Source organism: Mustela erminea, chromosome 4, assembly GCF_009829155.1.
Source record: "Mustela erminea isolate mMusErm1 chromosome 4, mMusErm1.Pri, whole genome shotgun sequence".
Taxonomy (NCBI): domain Eukaryota; kingdom Metazoa; phylum Chordata; class Mammalia; order Carnivora; family Mustelidae; genus Mustela; species Mustela erminea.
Genome location: NC_045617.1, coordinates 103,977,802 through 104,000,127, shown reverse-complemented (window position 1 = coordinate 104,000,127; position 22,326 = coordinate 103,977,802). Strand labels below are relative to the sequence as shown.

Sequence of the window (22,326 nt, the reverse complement as noted above, 5' to 3'; positions counted from 1 at the left end):
TACCATACTATTTCAGTCACACATAAATCTAAAAACAAAAACAAAAACAAAAACAGAACAAATGAATAAGCAATAAGCAGAATTAGACCTAGAAATAGAGAGAATAAACATAGTTGCCAGAGGGGAGGGGGGATGGGCAAAATGGGCAAAGGGTCAGGGGAGACACAGGCTTTCAGTTATGGAATGCAGAAGTCACAGGAATAAAAGGCAAAGCAGTGGGAATATAAGCATTTGTACTGCAATAGCATTCTCTGGTGACAGATGGTAACACACTTGTAAGCATAGCATACGGCATAGACAATTTGAATCACTATGTTTACACCTGAAACTAATGTAACATTGTGTGTCAACTGTACCTAAATTTTTTTTTTCAAAAATAAAAAGATATTTTGAAGACAACTATTTATTCTTGTCAAGGATTTTGCTCCAGGTATTGCACAAGATGGAGAGGTTCTCTGATATTTGATAGCATGAAAATAAACCATACTTACATACTAAAATCAATCATGAAGATCTACTGCATACATTCTTGAACTTTAATGTGCATAGGCATCACATAAAGGTATTTGTTAAATATAAGGATTCACAGGATACGTTCCTAAAGATTCTGATTCATCATGCCAGAGTGGGACTAAGAGCCCAAACTTTAAACAAGTATCATAGGTTAGTCTGAATTAAGTGGTATTTTGCTCCACTGAGGTAAAGGGAATTGTAAAAGATGATAAACCTCAGAACTGACTCCTTCTTTGCAAGGTGAGAATTGAAACTAGCTTCCATAAAAGTAAATTTCAAAAAGAGAAAGTGTTAAAATTTAGGGCATTATTTTCTTAGGTTCCATAGAACAAAAGATATTGAAGGCCACTTGTAACCAGAAAAACATAAAGCCCCAGTTCTATTCCTTTCTCATTCAGGAACTAGTTTATTTTTTTATTTTTTACTAAATGGAACATGAGAAATTGCCTAGAAATAATATGACTTCCTGAACCTTGTATCTAAGGCATAAAATCTGGTACGTTCTTAGAAACATAAAAAGTTAAAATTTCAGGGGAACCTTACAGGTCATTTAACCCAACCATTATCAGATGTTGGGCTCTTTTCTGCACTATTCCCTATAAGTCGTCATTCAATCTCTGCTTGAACACCTCCAATGACCCAGAACTCATTACTTCATGAAACAACATTTTTCTCGTGGTAAAACTTCGTATTTGTTTGTTGCTTGGCTGCTGATTGATGGTATTCCCTTCCACTGGGCTAAAATCTGCCTCCTCTTTAAGGATTTTCATTAGGCTTAGGTCTACTTACTTGGTTCACACACACACACAAATATACAGATGTCTTATACGAAGGGCTTATAATTTGAAAAGTTATCAGAACACCCCCTAAACCCAGATTAAACACCGGTTTCTTCAGCATATCTTTTCTGCCTCAGTTTCTAGAGATGTTTCCTACCCGATAACCCTCTGTCCTTTCTTCTCCTACTTGTTCAATTTGTCCTCTGAGTTAGAAGATTTAAAGAAGGGTAAAACAGGTTATTTAATCTATGAGGATTAAAGTTACTCTTAATAAACTCTTAGTACATCATGCTCTCAAGAGAATAAAGCAACCTCTACTTAACTGAGAGCAATAAACAAAAGGGAAAATAATAATCTTAATTGTTCCTCCCCTAAACTTCAGGCTTAAACTCCACTGCTGGGTGTTCTCTCACTTGAGCTGATGATGTGTATGCTCATACTGACGACCCTTGGCACAGAATTGTCTCTTCTTGGGCCCTAACTTGTAGGAGCTTGCTTAAAAGGCAGAAGCAAGGAGGTGGAGCTGGGTATGACACATTCAGAATCCCGAAGTGAGGGCCCATTCCTCTTGCGCGCACTGCACACAATCTCCACAGCAATCTCAAGCAATCTCAAACTTCACCTACTCCTCATTGCTGAAGGCGCAACAAGATTATGACATCCGAAATGGATACTTACTTCCCACCATCTTATTTAATTTCTCATTTCAAGTGGGTCACTAATTTTACTAGATCAACAGGCATCTTATGAAGAAAGATAATTTTTTAATAATAGGAAGAAAGCATTTGGGGGATCCATAGTTGTTATACTGAAACTAGGTTGTTTTGGGGGTTTCTTTGTTTCAGTACTTGTCATATGAAAACAAATTTGTTGTTTTGTTATCCTTTATTCATCCCCCAAGGTACAGAAGTTAGAAAAAGGCCCCCGGACTCACTTATACTAACAATGCATGCCTTAGATTTGCTTTACAGGCTGCAGAGAATTTCCATGAGCCTCAGAGTAGACCCTCAATTGGGCAAAAATGATAGCATCTAGTACATAAATACAGAATTTGGCCTTTACCACCAAAAAAATAAACAGGATATAAAGTGATAAGTGCTACAAGAGAAATACTAAGAAAGTACTGGAGAAATACAGAAAAAGAAGAAATCATTTCAGGATAAAGTAATTAAGGAAATGTTAAAGGTTACAGAGATGGAAGGACAAGACTTGGCAGGAAAAGGGAACTCTGTAAGAGTTAGCTAAGTATGGTAGCTTTATTCGTGTATTAATACTGGAGCTAAAAAGAAAATATTAGAGCTAAAATAAAATTAGCCAAGAAGTATTCCACAGAGCCGGGATATTCTTCTTTTTAAAATGACTCACTAGCAATATTCTTAAAAGATGCAATCAATTATTTTTATTCTTTGTGATAAAATCAATGAAAGAAGTTCATAATGCAAAGGAACTATTCCTTTTCAACTTAAGGGACCTAAAATGGAAAACACTATTGTACTACTTTTAGGCGCCATATAATGCTATCACTAACTTGCTCTTACTAAGATGAGTCTCATTTTGACTAGACAGATAAGAAAAAAAATAACACAAAAGAAATATAAAACTACCAGATTCATATTATATGACTCCAGTAAAGTTTACAAGCACAGGTTTATGGCTTAATTACTATTATTTCTCAAATCTTATTTTATGTGAAAAACTCTTAAGAATATTATGCAGATAATCATCATCATCACTTACTACACTGCTGACTTAGTAACCAGTATATGCCTACGCTTATAGATACATGTATAAGCATGAGTACATATAAGATATATGTATAATATTATTTGACTAACTGATAAGCACATGCTAATGTCTACTAAAATAATTACCAACAAATTAGACATTGGTCATTTAGGATTTACTGATTTAAAAATAACAATTTGCCTTTTCTTACCATATCTCCATTAAAAGTTTCTTGCATTGTATTAGTTCTAGTAATGGATTTTTTAAAAATCACAAACTTGTTTTCTCTTGTGACTTTCCACCTACATTCTTCTTTATATTGGCCATAAAATCTACTGACTTGAAATCTAGGATGTATCTTAAATAAGACTGTACCACAGGTAATGGTAAGAGTTAACTTTATTGAGTACTAACTGTTTGTTAGGCACTGTTCAAGGTAATGCGTGTTTTTAATCACTAGTCCTCTTAACAGTCCTTCAAGGTAGGCATCTTTATTATCCCCATTTGGGGAGGAAACTTAAGTATGGAAAGTCCAGCCAATTTTCCCACAGTTGTGTATCTAGTAAGTGTAAAGAGTTTGGTTATATAATAGTAACTATTATACTATGCTGCCACCATACATATATATATATATACATATATATATATGTATACATACATATATGTATTTAAATAATAAAATATATTAGGATTAGAATATATATCTACTAGCAATATGGTCCAGAGGTGAATCATACTAAAGAGAAGACATTTTAGAATGAATTACATTTTTGAGAAACACCACTATTGAGTTCCTCATTACATAAGAATTGTGAAAATAATCTCTTCCATCTTTTTAACGCCAACACTGAGCATGGATCTTGGGCATATAGTTAGCACTCTTTAAATATATGCTGAATAAATAAAATATAATGAACTCAAATCCAGAGAATACCCACTTAAATTGCTATATCTTAAACTAAGAATGCCATAGCTTATGTTCTTACTGAAAGGAGACCATGTAAAAAAAAAGCACAAGTTGTAGAATCAGACTTAAATGTGAAATACAGACACAAATACCCGAGAAAATTTATTGAGACTCTTTAAACTGCTTTATTTTTAAAATCATAATAATTACAACTGTCACAAATGTATTGTTTGAGCATTAAATTTTGGTAAAGTATCTAGGAGATTCTGGTATATAATAAACAGTTAAACAAACAGTAGTTTCTTTTCCCCATGGTCACTATGGCTTAACACCTTAGAATTTTAAAATCATCTTAGAATTTTCCTTTTATAATTCCATTCCCTCTATCTAACAATACCACCATTTATATAGTCTATTTCTGCCAGTTTTTCCCTTGGTCCCCTTTTTATTCTCACTGTCACCATTCAGCTTCTCTCTATACACTGTATGGAGAGTATCTGAACTGTTCATTAGATAGTCTCTCTGTATCCACACTATATCCTGAAAGACAAAACTTCTAAAAGATTGTCAGCCACAACCAAAGAAGGCTGGAAGGGCATATGACCTATTCACAGAACCCTATGCTAAGAAGGACCAAGCTTTAATGTTTTGCTATCACGCTCTTGAAATTTTTAATTTATAAGCAAAGAGTTACACATGTTTATTTTTCACCAGACTCCACAGATTATGTAGACAGTCCTGACGATGTGCTCCCTTGTTTGGAAAATGAACAGTACATTTTCATTGTCTATTTAATCCAATGATACCCATTCTAGACCAGCATTCAAGGTCTTTCACAACTTGGCCCCCATGTGCTTCCCCAGACATGGCAACCACAGCACAGTTCAATAGATCTTTATTCTTTCATTTCCTCATCCATTCAACAAATCTTTATAAAATATTATGATGCCCTACATACATTTGCAGAGTATACTTCTGCCTGCTTCTCCAACTGTATCTCATAAATCTCTCCCTTACCTAACTGCTTTAGCCAAACAGCCCAATATTCATTTCCTATAACCTCCCTTAAAATGTTTTGCCTGTGGCATTTACTCCTCCATTCTTTCTGTTGAATCATTCTTTTCCCCCACTATTTGCATGGCTTGGCTTCTTATCTTACATCAAGTTCATAGATACCATTTTAGCAGAAAAACTTTTCTTACCTCCTGTATTCAAAGTTGATAGTCCTTCTGATTTTTTTATAATGAATTTTGTTTACTTACTTCTCAATAATATTTTTTATTTTTATTTTTTATTTTTTTAAGGATTTTATTTATTTATTTGACAGAGAGAGAGAGAGATCACAAGTAGGCAGAGAGACAAGGAGAGAGAGAGAGAGAGAGAGAGAGAGAGAGAAGCAGGCTCCCCGCTGAGCAGAGAGCCTGACGCGGGGCTCGATCCCAGGACCCTAAGATCATCACCTGAGCTGAAGGGAGCGGCTTAACCCACTGAGCCACCCAGGTGCCCCTCAATAATATTTTTTAAATGATCATGAAAATAATAGTGGTAGGGCAGTTGGTAATTTACGTATATTAGCACATGTAATCCACACAACTCTATGGGATTGGCATTGTTCCTTCATGGCATCCAGTACAAAGTACACTCATTTGGTTGTTTACTTCTTTATTTGGTCTACTTCATGGGATGGTGAATTCAATAAGAGCAGTGACCATGTTATCTTGGTTCACTGTTACATCTATCAGTTCTTGCACACAGTAGGGGCTCAATAATTTCTTACTGAATGATTGTGTACTCTGTGCAAGGCACTGGTTTTTCTGTTACTTGTTATCCAAATGATCAAGAAACCTGGATAGTCTTCTCTTTCCTGAATATGTTAATAGTTTACTACAGTTTTTATTTTTCCCTCACATTGGAACACACTCCATTCTGTTAAAAATTTATCCACCTAACACAGCTCATTTTAATCTTCTCTGTGAAGCCTTACTTAAATATTCTTGCATTCTCCATCCTTTACTTTAGTGATCTTTGCTTACCTCTCCTTCCTTAATTTCCACAGCATATTATGCTTTTCTTACAATGCTTATATCTTGCTTTCCATTATAACTATTTTTGTATTTATCTTTCTTTTAAAAGATGACAAAGATTATATCTTGCTCATCTTTGTACTTAGTACGGCAGCTGATATAATGTTTTACCCATATGAGATATTCAATAATACTGATTAATTAGAGTATCTCCACTAATATTCACATTTTGAGGGGATCTGAGCAGTTATCACCAAATCTAAAATAATCCTAAACCATAATGATGCAACAGTGCATGCAACTAGATTCTAGTTATCCTTTAATCTACCTGAGGAATGGAGGATTTTTTTGGTTTGGAGGTTTTGTTTTGTTTTGTTTTGTTCTTTGCTTTTCTTTCTCTTTTCTATTTTTTTGAAATCTATGCTGATGCAACATACATTTCTTAAAGGGTTCCCAGAGGCAAATTAGTTACCAATATAAAAACAGCAGAAGAACCTGCTAGGCAGAATGAATGAGCATGGTATTTAGAATCAGATATGTCTAGATCTGTAAATATCACCCCTGCTACCAGAGAGAAAAGCCTGAGCAATTAAATAGCCTATCTATTCCCCAGTTTCCACATCTGATATCTGAGGAAAATATCTCAGAGTTGTTGTGAGGTTTAAAGGTAAATATATAAACCAATATATCAATCATTAAATATTAATACTAAAATTCCAAATTTAATTGTTTAAAAAATCTTGGTACAGATTTTGGGTTCAAGATGGATGACTGAGTATATAGGTTTATTTCCTCTTTTCCTTCCCAAAATAATCATAGATTATTTTTTAAGGCTAAAACCCCCAAGAGCAAATAAAATGAGAAAGGATTCATCAACAGATTTGAAGTTCCTAAATATAGAAAGTAGAAGACTGACAGAGGGAGCTGAGGGAAGAAAACCATGGGCTATTTATAACACAGAGAGAAAAGGATAAATAAGATTGTGGGTTGTGGGATGGGTAGAGCCAGCTTAACCTGTATATCTTTAAGGAAGATCCAGATTCAGAGAAAAGAAATGGTGGAAGGTAAGTGGTGGGGTAGGAGTGAGACCAGGTGAACAATGGAGAAATGCTATTTTGAAGGAAGATGCTGCTGACATTCGAATCCCATTAGTTACTGAATCAATTTAGTGCAAGCTTAAACTAATGACACTTTCAAATACACAAGACTTCAGAATTCCTCTTGAGGAAGTTACTTGAAGGGGTGCTTGGGTGGCTCAGTGGGTTAAAGCCTCTGCCTTCGGCTCAGGTCATGTTCCCAGGGTCCTGGGATCAAGCCCTGCATTGGGCTCTCTGCACAGCGGGGAGTCTGCTTCCTCCTCTCTCTCTTCCTGCTTCCTCTCTCTCTCTGCCTGCTTCTCTGCCTACTTGTGACCTCCGTCTATCAAATAAATAAATAAAATCTTAAAAAAAAAAAAAAGAAGTTACTTGAAAATATCCTCCAGCAAAACAAGGAAGGAAGCATAAGAGGAAAATTTATGGGATTCAGAAAAAAGAGGAGGCAGACTAGAATAGCAAAGGACAGAACCAAGATGACAGCTGGCAGCACCAGGTCTAGACAAGAGCATAAAGACAACAGACTCTGAAGGAAGATGTGCAAAAAGGGGACAACCTACATTAGAAGGTACGAGTGATAACCTGGAAACCAAGGAATATTTTTAAAACCACAAAATGCAAGGGAGAAAAACTCAATTATGAGAAAACCAAACACTAAAATAAAATTATATCTGAAATATGAAACAGCAGTTAATCCAAATTCTAAGAGAAGATCAATAAGTGTCAAGAATAAAAATACAATGGATTTTAAGGAAGAGCCAGAATGAGTAAGAAATTGAAGGCATTGGTGAAAAGGACTTGTGATTTTTTTTTCCTAATAAGAAAATAGCAGGATAAACCAGCATGGAGTTCCAGGGCAAAAGGGACTATAAAAGCAGGCACAGTCCAAATATGGGGCAAACTCTAATGTGGAATGATGGACGGAATGTGGAAAAGAACCCATCTGAACAATCATCTGTGAGTGAAATAAAAGTCACAATACTGGAACCATGAAGAAAGAAAAGGAATCCTAGCACACCACTTGCTTTGCAATGAAGAATATTCCCATAGTCGTAATAATATAAATGTCAACTACCAGCTTTCAATTTTGATGATCAACCAACTACAATATGAATTGTAGTTACAAAACAGCAAATGTTTTCAAACTTCCCAATTTAAAAGTAAAACTAGATTAAGAGGAATAGGAAGTAGGAGGCTGAAAGCAGAAGCAGAAGCAGAAGCACAGGCAGGGGCCCTAATTTATTCATACAACAAACTGAGGAGCCAACAGTTAATGGAACAAGAGACTGAAGTTAAGTATATATTATGTGTATTATTGTCTGCAAGGGTTAAACAACTGAGGAACTGAGGAACTAATATAACAATATTAGGCAAGGTAGATAAAGTTGGCGGGATTGGAAAGTGAGCTAAATCAGATGTGTTATTATAGGAAGTTGACAATAATGCCTACAGCTGATAAGGAAAGGAGTGGTACAAATAAGCTACATGGGGAATGGAGGAAATGAGTCTTTGACCCCTGAGAGCAGGCCTGGGTGGGAATGGGTGGGAATGGGTGTGTACATTCAGGAGTTACCTATATTCATAACGAACCCTTTTGTTCTATTTTATTTTTTGTTCATGTGCTTCTTAATTTAGATAAAAGAATTAATATAAATAATGAAGACAGTAAAATGTGCTATGTGGAGCCAATGTTTCTTAGTAACAAAAGTGAAGTGATTTATAAAATTGTTTACATTGTTGAAAAGAGCAACAAACACACAAGCCAATTTTTGTGTATTTCTAATTTATTTATTTATTTATTAAAAAAAAATTTTTTTTTAAGATTTTATTTATTTGACAGACAGAGATCACAAGTAGGCAGAGAGGCAGGCAAAGACAGAGGAGGAAGCAGGCTCCCCGCTGAGCAGAGAGCCCGATGCGGGGCTCGATCCCAGGACCCTGAGATCATGACCTGAGCTGAAGGCAGAGGCTTAACCCACTGAGCCACCCAGGCGCCCCTCTAATTTATTTTTTAAAGCATTCTTAAAGTGTGGCTATTTCTCCCCTAGACATTTGAATCTGAATAAAATATAAAATGGATTTAATAGTCACAGTTGAGGTAAAGAGGTTGTATCTCAAGGGGCCCATTGCTTCTTGATTTTTTTTTAACTGTTCAGTGTTGGCTTAACATCAGTCTTTTTTTCTGATAGATCATCACTGCGATAGACTCACATAACAGCTATGCTTATAAAAGTACCTAGGAGAAGTTACCTGGTTGCAAAGAAGAAAGATAACTGTTCCAAACAAGTAATGTACAGAAGAGAATGCACAGAAGTGAGATTAGGGGATTCCAAAGGGAAATTCCTGCTAGGTGTCTGACATAAGCAAAAACAAAGATGACTTCCATTATCAAGCTCAACAGAGAATCATACTTAGATTGGTTGACCATTAAAGATGGAGTCATTGCTTTATGCTTCAGGTTTTATTTTTTTTGGCCAAAGCTACTGAAGCAAATAGACCTTAAAAGCTTAAAATCTGTTTCACCTTAGTTACTTCACACAGATTTTCTTTGAAATACTGGACTTTCCAAAAAAGCCCCTTGTCATTTCTTTTCATAGTAAACCGTTCTTTATATAAAGCCATTATACTTTATAATACTCCAGTCTTCTGTATATACATACACAGCGTAGGCACTGAAGCAAGTTTTCAATAAAATGGCACTAAACACCATTATTCACATGAATTTACCTCACTAATTTAAACAAAGCATTTGGGGGGGGTCCCAATTTTCAGGATATTTAAATCAACTTTTCACATTAATGGTGTATGCAATTATGCAACTGAAGTCAGAATCATAGCCGAATTTTAAAATCTATAATGATTTTCCTCATTGCACAAAATTATCTCATTTTATCAGAGATAATTTAGCCATCTCTATGGTTATGGATTTGCTTCCCACTCTTTCTTAATAGAAATCTCTTTAAATAAGGATCTAGCCTTGCAGTTGGTATAATCAGCAGGTAAGGTTAAGCTGGAGAGACTACTTCCTTCTGCCTACACCAAAGATGAGTAACTTGTCAAAACACGACTAAATATATTTGTCCTTAGTCAATTGCTCATAAAATCTGCAATCTCTCAGTATGTTCAACAGTCCTTATGATTTTTATTTTCTTTCTAGGATAAAGCTTTTTCACAGACTATATATTTATGAGAAATACTAATGCAATGAATGATACAATAGTATCAATTGTTAGAAAAAAATCTCCCAAAATACATATAATAGAGAAATGAATGAGAATTGACACTTGAGATAATATATAGAAAGGTAGACTGCTAGAGTCTGAGGAACTATTTTTGCAAAATGGTGCCAGACTCTTACTCTTATGTAGGAATCATCATTTCAATATTTTACAGATATCATTTCATTTAAAATTATATTCTCTTTATCAGCATAGTACAAGATTCTAAATTTTCATTTTAAATAAATTTCTTTATTGTATAGTATATAATAACCAGTTGGAAGATAATCTCCATTTCACTTGAAAGTTGTCTATTCTTTTAACTTAATAACAGAAGCATCCCTACCTTAAATTACATACCTTTGTCTTTGGCAAAGATATTTTTAGTTCAACTTGGTTAAGCAAACATTTAGCTCTAACTATTGCAAAGCAGAGCTATATAAACATGAAAGTTTCAAACATGAAGCAAAGAAATGCAAGAAAGTTGAGAAATATTTTTCTCATACATACTGATGGGAATTTTACAGCCAAGTCTCTCAGGAGTACAAATTTGAGGTTACGTATTAAAACTTTAATACTCTTTGATCCAGCAATTCCATGAGTTTAGCTGATAAAGCTTAAGCTTAGCTTAATAAGAAGGGGAATGCATGTACAAAATATTCACTATATGACACATTTTTAATTTCCCCTTTAAATGCACATGTCAAAATATTTTTTCCTTTTGCTACTCTCTTCACTTTGGGGTCATGTACATGACATCACTGTAAAACAAATTTACTAAAGGACAGAGTAGATTAGAGGACTATTAAAGAGAGGCCTTCAGAGAATTACTGGGGGAAAATTTTGAAAGTCTTGTAAAGAAAAGTAAAAGATCACAAAGAAAAGAGGAAAATATCACTATCATAAGAAAATAGAAAAAGTTCTCTCCCATATCCTCCACTGACAAAGTACAGGACTCACAGTATATAAGAATCACATGCATCTGCGGTAGCTATGTCTACACTGAAGCTCATACGTCACTTATTACAGAAAATACAATAGCTTCAGGGATTACAGTATAAACATTCAGAAGAAATGCTAGTGTTTGCAACAAATTCAAAAGAAAAGGCTCCCACATAGTCACAACTAATAATCAAGTTTTAAGGAAGCAGCTAGCATTTTGTATAGCTACCAGAGAACATTTTCTTTTCATATTGAGTATAATGTTATGAAATTTGTAAAAGCACCTACCCATTTATTTCAAAAATCTCAAGAATGTTGAGTGGGGTAGGGAAGGGTAATAGGAGAATGGTAAGAGGAGAGGAAATAGGAGGATGGAAGGATGGGAATGATACAACTCCACAGGCCAATTATGTCCGTCAAAATCCATAGAATTGTTTATTTTATTTTATTCTATTTTTTTAAAAGATTTTATTTATCTATTTGACAGACATAGATCACAAGTAGGCAGAGAGGCAGGCAGAGAGAGGGGAGGAAGGGAAGCAGGCTCCCTGTTGAGCAGAGAGCCCGATGTGGGGCTCGATCCCAGGACCCTGGGACCAGGACCCAAGCCGAAGGCAGAGGCTTTAACCCACTGAGCCACCGGTGCCCCAGAGAATTGTTTACTAAAAGGATAAATTTTATAGTGTATAAATTATACTTCAATAAACCTGGCTTACAAAATAAAAGAAGTAAATTTTCCAAGAAAAATTTGATTAAGAATTCATCAAATTCCTTAAGAAGTAAATTTTCCAAGAAAAATTTGACTAAGAATTCATCAAATTCCTTAAAGTTCCAATTGTTGAAATGACTAAGATTAAAGTTCGATTCATAGTAAGTGTGATGAAATATTTTAAAATTTGATTTTTTAAATTCAAAAGTTTTAACTTAAATGCTCTATTTTGGATTATGAGGTATCATCCCTGTCAAGCTAAAGTTTTAACTAGGTTATAAATGTCAATTGTTACTAAAGCAAACTTGGTCTCCGTGGCCTATCAGTTAACTAACTGCATAATAACTGATTTAAACAAACTCCTAAACTGAAAAGCAAGAGAAGAGATTTTTCATTCAAGAATAAAGTGAAAAAATTGTGTCACAATCAAGAGAAAGAGCTTCGTTGGTGGTAGTGGTGGCGTTAATTTTTTCACTCTCAAAGAATCAATGTGCACTCCCCCATTCACTTTTCTTTGTTTTTCATGCAGAAGACATTAGAGGCCCAACTGGTTGAACAGAACTGAAATAAACAATACTTTCACAAACTAAGGACGAGGTGACGACAAGAACAATTCCTTAGCTGAAAATCCCACTGCCATAGTTGAGAGAAGAAAATACCAGCTACTTTGACAATGAATCTTGGAAGTCTAGAAGGAATTTACAAAAGAAAATTCTACTAAAAAGTTTTGTTGACTAAAGTATTACACTTTTAATGAAAAGTTAAGATTTATAAGAATGACAGGTAATTATATTCCAAAGTGCTTCCCTTTAAAAGCGTCCATAAAGTATCAAGTCCTTGAAAGACAAAACTATTAAAACTCACTTAAGAATAAATAGATAACATGAATGTCATATATCCATTAAAAAATTAAATATGTTTAAAAATCTTCCAACAACAGGTGCTGGGATGGCTCAGTCAATTAAGCATCTGACTCTTGATTTCAGCTCAGGTCGTGATCTCAGGGTTGTGAGATTAAACCCCACGCTGGCTCCGCACTGAGCGTAGAGCCTGCTTAAGAATTCCCTCTCTCCTTCCCCTTCCACCACTCCCATACATTCTCATAAAAAAAACAATAACAAAAACAAAAAAAAAACTTCTATCAAGTAAAACTCTGGGCCCAGATGGTTTCACTGGTGAATTATACCAAATGTTTAAGGAAGAAACGGTTTCAATTCTGCACATTCTCTTTCAGAATACTAGAAGTGGAGGAAATACTCATTTTCCTGAGGCTAGTATTATTGTTAATACCAAAACCAGACACATTATAAGAAAAGAAAAAAATAGACAACTATCTCTCAAGAGCATAAACATATATCATGAACACATTCCAAAATCATTAAATATTCTTTAAAAATTCAGTTTTAGTAACTGCAAAATAATCCATGATATTAGATATACCTTAATCCTTTTTCTTATTATTGGAGGTTGTCCTTAAGTATTCATTTCTTCTTCTCTTCCACTCCGAAGTTAATGTACTAATTCTTGTGTGGTAAGACAGAGCCTGATTTGGTTCTCTCTACAGGGAATTCATAATTGAGAGATTAAGAAAAGTAGATTCCTTACCTTGGAAGCTATGCCCTTTAGGGGCCCATGGAGCAGCCACTTTAGAGTTCTAGTTCTATGTACTGGTGAGCAAAAGTACAGAGAGAACCTGGAGAATGGATCAAAAAAGGTGTTTTTTAAGTTTTTAATATTTATTTTTATTAATACCATCCTAAATGTACTCACAGGTTTCTAGAGCAAAGCGGTTTAATTATTATTTACTTTATGAAAACCTCATGATTCCTCTGTGCCTCATTTCTTAGGGCAATGTGATGAACGCTATACGTTATCCAACACAAACATAAGGTATATATCATAGGCAAGAAAGCCAGAATAGTGATTCCAAGTGCTAAAATACACATTGTCCACTTTCCCTCCAGAGAGGAAAAAAGCCTGCTTCTTGGGAAGGATCCCAAGTTCCCATTTAAACATTCTGGAATACAAATGAATTTATTCAGAGGGAAGATAAAACCATTGTTTTCAGCTTTACAATCTGGGGATGTCTCCACATCCCAAAGCTCACCTTGTATCCTGAAATCCAAATACATATCTCTGGAATTAGGTAAATCTCTCTGAAGTTCTCAGTTTTAAATTACCTTCCACTTTTTCAGCCAGATCCCAGGTTTCAGTAAAATTTGCTCAAAAATTCCCTAATACAAAAACACAAAAATATTTCCTCTACAGCCCCACAAAAACCAAGCATGGACAAGAGAAGGTCACGCATCAAACAACAATATAAAGAACACAGCTGTCCTGCATACTGGTGGCATTTTTTTTTAGTTTTCTGTTTGTGCTCTCAAGGAACCAGCTGTACTTGTACCATAGGTTCCATGAAATATCTGTGAATGACTGTAACAATCACTCTCCCCCATTTCTTCAGCTAGCTACAGTGGGTTTCAGACGTATGAAGCAAAATGACCCAAAATGAGAAGAGATATTTAAGTTGTTTCTAATTTTCTGTTAACCTGAAAATATATGTAAATATATATTTAAAAGATGATGGATGACATATTAAATGGTATATATTCTTTAAAGTTCCTGACATCTATTAATAAATTGATTTTCAGGAAAGTTGCAAAAAGTTTATAATCATACAGAATGTACAAGGGCTCATTTTACCACATCATCTATTAACACTGAATATCAACACTTAAGACTGTTCTTTTGAGTTATAAAAGTGCCATCTCATTGCATGAGTTTACAGTTCTACAACTAAAAGTAGCTAGGTATTATCATACAATGATTATTTGCCTATGCTACAATCTATTCCTGGCCAATTGTGAGCCATGAATCTGTTGATTTTTGTGCCTACAACACATTATATATTGTAGTTTATAACACTTTCCTATATAATACTGCATGCCTGCTCATTACTTTTGTCTAGCTTCAAAAAACATAATAATGAGGCTTAGAATGTAATTACGTAAAACATACAAATTAAATTAGTAGTAATTCAGCTGTGTTCTAGAACACAACTTGGGAAGAGCTAATTATTAAATAATTTAGGAATTTTTGCCACATGATTTTAAACTCTTAATATCTTGAAATCAGCCATGGTGGAAGTTTTTACACCATGGAATTCAGCAAAAGCTATAAATCATGGTTCCCTTACTCTGCCCTCACAGAAAGCCAGTTTACCAGTGTACCGCTGGAAGAATTTACATTTAGTCATTCCATCCAATATTATGTATTTCATATCTGCTTTTTCTGAGATTTCAGCAGAGTTATGTAGCTGCATTTATTTTAGCCTTATGTATTATTTTAGTTTATAATTTATTAGCTATTAGAATGGCTTTTTTCCATTAAAATTATCAAATAACAACAATAACAAAAAAATGACCTTTTTGCAATTCCTCCCGCTATGGATAATGTACTGATCTGTCTTACTAGTTCAAATAGGTTTCCCAATAATTCTCTTGGGTTTCCTAGATAGATTATTAAATCATATGAAAATTATGATAATTAAATGTTTTCTTTCCAAAAGATACACTTCTTTATAATTGCTTCATTTATTATTCAACTACCTAGAATTTCTGGAAATGTGCAAAATAATATGAGTAGAGGGCATACTTGTCCCCCTCCTTGTGGTGTTTCATTGTTTACTTTTAGGTTGAAGTGGGTCCTCTTTATTATATTTCTATTCCAAACTTTATGTTGTGGTATGTAGTGAGTGGTGGTACATTCATAGGTAATGGTGGTTGTTTTATGGCTTTCATAGTTGTTTTAAATCAGAAATAAGTTCTACGAATCTGTATGCCAGTGGATAAGAGCATAGTGCTAGAGTCATATCTCCTGGGTTCATGTTCTTGCTTTGCTATTTCTTTGTTGTGCAGCACTAAGTTTTTTATTTTTTTTAAATATTTTATTTATTTATTTGACAGAGATCATAAGTAGGCAGAGAGGCAGGCAGAGAGAGAGAGAGAGGAGGAAGCAGGTTCCCCGCTGAGCAGAGAGCCCAATGCAGGACTCAATCCCAGGACCCTGAGATCATGACCTGAGCCGAAGGCAGAGGCTTAACCCACTGAGCCACCCAGGTGTCCCACAATTTAAGCTTTTCATGAAAATTATAAATTATTATAACTTAATAAGGCTAGTAATTATTACTAATACCATCAGGAAAACTTCTAAAATTATAATTTTTCTCTACTTTAACATATTGAAATGTATTTCTTTAGTACTGCCCTTGCATTCCTGGAACAGAACATACTGAGTAGTGTCCATTTATTTTAATAACTAGTTGATGTTAACTTGTTAGTAAGCTTTTGTTTTCTTTGCAAAAATAGATTATTCTATAGTTAGGGGAAGGTCTAAAACAGATATTCATATTAGCATTCTTTTGTCTTTATAAAATGAATCTGGGTTAAATTATAGACTTTTTTACTCTGAAACCACTTACATGGCATATATCTTTTTCATTCTAATATTATATAAACTTTCCTATAATGTCATTGAAAATTTTGTCCTTTTTCTTGATCAAATATACTAAAGTTTTACGTATGATATAGGGTTTGCTCCAAGTAAAAAAAATCTCTTTAAGTTACTTATTATTTCTATCTTATATTTCCCAATTTATTAATGTCTGTTTATTTTTATCATCTGTTTCTTTCATCTTTCTATTGGCTTATATGTTTCTCTATTTCTAATTTCTCTACCTGAATGCTCAGCTCATTTATTTTCATACTTCCTTGTTTAGTAACAAAGCATGATTTATTGCATCCTTAAAATGCATACTGAATTATCTGAGTCATTTTTCATTTACAATTTAAAAAATTAAATACACCAGTGATAGTATATTATGACAAGTCCTGCCGTATCTTCCACTTAACACCTATAAATGTGAATACTCACTATTAACCTTTAAAAATCAGGATTCACCCAAAACTGGAAGCAACTGTGATGGTCTTCAGTGGGCAAATGAATAAACATACTATGGCACATTTTATTATCAAATATTATTCCGTGAAAAAAGAGTAAGTTGTTAATCTAAGCAACAACATGGATAAATGCTATATGCAATTGTTTAAATGGGTATTGTCTAAAAGAAAGGAGGAAGTTTCAAAATGATATATACTCTAGTATATGATATCAGAATTCCCGTGAAATTCTGACAAAGACAAAAGTATGAAGACAGAAAATAGATCAGTGATTGTCATGGGCTTGAGTTGGTGGGAAGTTAACCGTGAAGCACAGGGGACTTTTTATGGCCTGGAAACTTCTGTATGGTACTATAATGGCGGATACATGGCATTGTGCATATGTCCAATCTAAAACAAAGAATATCTGTGACAAAAGAATCTAGCTCTATTAGCTCAAAGTTTGACACATCTATCTTTCAAATCAAACAAACATCATTCACAGCCCCTATGTTATTGAGGTTTGTTTGCTTCCTCTATGGGAGTAAAAGAAGGCAAAATGCAGAGTATTAAACCCAGACTCCAGAATCAGATAAACCCATGTTTGAAATCCAATTCTACTACATACTCCCTAGTTATTTAACCCTTGGTACATTACTTAAAATATCTAACACTGTTTCCTTCCATATAAAATGAGAAAAATAGTATTTACCTCGGTATTGTTACAGGATTAAATATTAATGTATATAAAACTCTTAGCTTGGACTATAGTTATATGCTCAGAAAACTATGTATTGGTTTCCACAATGACTGTTGTTTCTCTTTTTATATGTAATAATTTGAATTTTTAGACATATGTATCTTTTTTCTTTACATATAAATACATGATCCATAACTTTATTATATACTTATGCTCTTCCTAAATATTATATTCTAACTCTATTTCATTTGAAGTTAGTGTCAAAATTGCTTTATTTTTGTTTGATTTCCTGAAAAATCTTTGCCTGTCTTTACTTTTAATCTTACAATTTTTTTTTACTGTTTTGAGTTTTTCTCTAGAGATCATTTAACTTTTCCTCAATAGATATCCAGAAATAGTAAACAGAATAAAAGGAAAAAAGGCAACAACTAAAGGAAGAGATGATAAAAAGATTTAAAGAAATGCTATATACAAGTTTTAGACAAAAATCTCCAGAGCAATGAATGACCAAAGACACACATCTAGTCCTTATAATAATTTAGAACTTCAAAGATGAAGTTCTAAATGCTTTCAGAAAGGTGGGGGGAAGGTATTACAAAGAAATGGGCATCATTTTAACATACTGTATCTCAATAAGCTGCATCTCAGAAAACAATGGAGCAATCATTTTCAAGTTCTGAGAGAAAATTTATGGAAACTAAAATTCAATATACAGGCATATCCATGAAATTAGATGAAAAATAAAAACATTTCAAGTGTGCATAAATTCCACAGTATTAACCTTTTGTTCTAATCTCCCATTCTCATCCTTCCTTAGGAAATTACTTGGAAGTCATTAGAATCCAGGGAAGGAGTAAATAAAAAAAAAAACAAAAACAAACAAAATGGTAGATAATTCAGGAAAGATAGATGATTCAGGAAGATAATTCAGGAAAGAGTGAACTCAACAAGAGGAAGTTGTGAATGACAGAAGCCAAGAGGAGCTGAGTAACTACACAGACTGGAGCAAGAAAATAAAAGATCCTGTGTGTCAGCAGAAATCAAAAGGGGAACACTTTTGACCAGTATGACTGAAATGGTTAAAAAAATAAAAGAACTAGGGTTAATAACATATTACCATGTACTTGAAAGTTTGCTGAGTAGATATTAAGCGTTCTCACCCGCCCACACACACACAGAGTTAACTATGTTAAGTATGTAAGGTGACAGATGTATTAATTATCTTGATGTTAGTAATCATTCTATAATAAACATGTGTATCAAATCATCACATTGTATACTTTAAATACATAAAATTATATTTATCAATTATTACTCAGTAAAATCCAAATAAATACAATAAAAGTCCTTGAGATTATGATGAAGATTCATTTCACCTCCTTGCTAGCAATAAAATTAAAGAGTTAGGACACTGAGTCACTTTAAAGGGTGGGGGAAAATGTTCTCCAGTAAATAATATTTACTGTCTACGTAAAATAGTTACTATTTATTGGTTATCAGCTTTCAGAAATAAATCTATGAATAAAGTACAGTAGACTTATTTTCAACATTATCACTTTCTATAATCCAATTGGATAGATAAAAGACTGCCTGGATTAGCCATTGTGTGATCTGTTTTGTTTCACTTTTACCTGTCTCTATCTTTTTGTGCTACCTCCTGGGAGAATTCTTTCAACTTCGTTTTCTAGCCCTTCAACTGAATTGTTTTCTCTCAATTACATTTTTTCAATTTCTAAAAGAAAGAGGAGAGCTCACTGACAAAGTAAAAGTGTAGCTAACACGCTGGAAGGTGAAAGTGAAGAGAGAAGGTAGAGGGAACTCTTCTCTAGTTCTAAAAGGATATGGAGCTTTTGGCTACATATATTGGAACAGAAAATAGAAGTATAAGCAAATGATTTCATATTGGGGAGTTAACAATTTGCATCTTTCATAATATATGACCAGTAAATACATTCTAAGATTGATACATGGACTTAAAGGTGCATTATTAAGCTATATATGAAGGCAACAATCTAAGGACGTAAAAGCAGAAATAGTTTTAAAAGTGCCTTCTGAGCATAGAATTGCAAGGCAGTTATGCAGGTTGGAGGACTGTCACATTTCAGTATAACTTACATTGGATTCAAAATTATTTTTATAGTATCCATTTTTACCTTGATATAAGAAAAAATGAAAAATTGAAAACTCTACTTGATTCTTTCACTTCGTAATATGAATTTAAGATTCATCCTTGTATTCTCATGGCTTGATAGCTCATTTCTTTTTAGCACTAAATAATATTCCATTACCTTGAAGTTCCACAGTTTATTTATCTATTCACCTACCAAAGGACATCTTGGTCGCCTCCATGTTTTAGTAATCATAAGTAAAACTGCTACAAGTGTCTGTCCATGTGCAGGCTTTTATGTGGACATAAGTTTTCAACACCTTTGGATAAACATAAGGGAGTGCAATTGCTGAAAAGGCTAAATACTGGGGGGGGGGGGGCAAGATGGCAGAGAAGTAGGAGGTTCTTTTTCAACTGGTCCCCTAAAGTGAGCTAATAATCTACCAAAGCACTCTGATCACCCATGAAATCAGCCTGAGATTAGAATTATACACTTCTGGATCTTCTACGGGGGCAGAAGCACCCAGTGAACAGATAAAGCAGAGTGGGAACATCAGGCTGATATGTGAAGATAAACAAAAGGGGGAGGGAGCCACCAGAAGTGACCCATTGGAAAGTAATACCCCAATACGAAAGTACCTTGTGACTGGGGACCAGCATTAACTTGGAGTCTGCCTGAAAGCACTCAAAAAGAGCAAAAGATCTTAAGGGGAAATTGGTGGAATCTGGTAGTTAGAGACACGGGCTTAAGCCTACGGACCCAAGACAGTCAACACTGGTGCTGTGCCAGAGAGAATGTGGCGAAGAAATCAAGCGTTGGTCCCTGAGCTGCCAGCTCCCGGGAGACCATTTGGGTGGCAGCACGCATGAGTCTGGTGTGAATACCAGCCGGCACTCTCTAGAACCGCAGCCTTTTGCACTCTGCATGCACACTGCAGGACAGGGGTCTGAATTGCACTCCACACCCTCCCCTGAGAGAGATCTGTGCAGGCGCCAGAAAGTGCTCTCTAGGACCTGTGAGAGTCTGAACACTCCCTGCCCAGGCCAGTGTGAAAATTTCAGTTTGCTATCCCTGGTTGTGACCTCTCCAGCAGTCTGGACCTGCCCAGAGAGCCACAGCAGAGGCAGCCGCTGGAAGCCAGCTCTCTGGACTAATACTTCTGGTGGTTTTGGTAGCACCAGGGTACAAGCAGGAGCTCCTGAGACCCCTGAGACTGTGACTAGGGACATGCTCCGCCGGTGGCAAAGGGCGAGTTTATGTGCTCTGAAGAACCCAGAGAAAAACAGACTGAGGCTTCTCTTTGAGACAGAGGTCTGGGTGCAGTTCGCTTTCCTCTAAACCTCCAAAGAACTGCCAAAAGCCGCCAAGGGGAGGAAAAACAAACAAACAAACAAACAAACAACAACAACAACAAAAAACCTCCAAAGAACAAAAGCCTGAAAAACCGGTTTCCTCAGAATCCAGCCCCCTGGGAGAGGGCAGGAGGACTCAATTCTTTCAAGACTGCCGGAAAAATCACGTGGCAGGCCTCTCTCCCAGAAAGCCAGCCAAAAAAAAAAAAAATAGAGGACAACCACCACTATTTCATAGATACAATTTTTATTTTTAATTCGTTCCCACTATTCACATTCTTTTTTTTTTAAATAATTTTTTAACCTATTTACCATCACAATGAGGTATTCAGTACAACAAATTCCATAATAACCTTTTAACTTGAACTTTTTTGACACATATACCTACATTTTTCTTTTGCTTTTCCATTTTTTTTAATATTCATATAGAGATAAGCTTCAAGGTAACCCTCTTTCCCCAGTCAATACTACCCTATATATAAATCAGCTTTAATCCCACTTTATCTTGGGAAAGTTGTGTCCTTTAACAAAGATATCAAGATACACCCAGAAAGAATCAAAATAGCCTTTCTTGCCCACACTGAGAATTTATAATCACCCTCCCATCTTTTTCTTCTGTCAGCATTTCGTATATTTGTTTTTGTTCTGGTAGTATATAAATCTTATACTCGGGGTTCATTTTGGCTGGGTTCTTTTTTTTTTTTTTTCTTGTCATTTGCTTTTGTCGGTCTTTTTGTCTGTTTTTGTTTGTATACTTTATAAATCTTACCTTTGGGGACTATTGAGGCTGGATCTTCTCTTTTCTTTTTTGTTTGTTTGTTTGTTTGTTTGTTTCCTCTCTCTCTCTCTCTCTCTCTTGCTCTCTTTTTTTTCTTCTTTCTTTCTTTTTGCTGGGGACTCGCAGTTGCTCAGAAGCATTCCAGAGTGCACCTTGCCTGGACCACGGTTAATACATTCAGCTACACATCCCCTCATCCATCTCTCACCAAAATGACTGTGAGGAGGAATGCCCAACAGAGGAAAAATTCAGAGACTGTGCCCTCTCCATCAGAGCTATTGGATATGGACATAAATAGTATGTCAGAAAGAGAATTCAGGCTAACAATTATCTAGGCAATGGCTAGGTTGGAGAAAGCCATTAATGACAAAATGGAATTGATTAGGGCAGAAGTGAAAGCCACCAAGGAAGATGTTAATAATGCTATCAATGAGTTCCAATCTAATCTAAATTCTCTAACAGCTAGGGTAACTGAGGCAGAAGATAGAATTAGTAATCTACAGGACAAACTGATAGAGAAAAAGGATTAGAGGAGGCCTA

At 34.9% G+C, this 22,326-nt stretch overlaps 1 long non-coding RNA gene across 3 annotated transcripts in view; it reads right to left on the bottom strand.

Moving 5' to 3' along the window:
• The window catches only part of LOC116588800, a 318,200-nt gene that overhangs the window by 125,366 nt on the left and 170,508 nt on the right, over positions 1-22,326 (bottom strand). For all 3 annotated transcript variants that reach the window (XR_004285091.1, XR_004285092.1, XR_004285090.1), the window contains exon 4: positions 13,517-13,604. This is a non-coding gene — a long non-coding RNA (uncharacterized LOC116588800). The remainder of the gene's footprint in view (positions 1-13,516; positions 13,605-22,326) is intronic.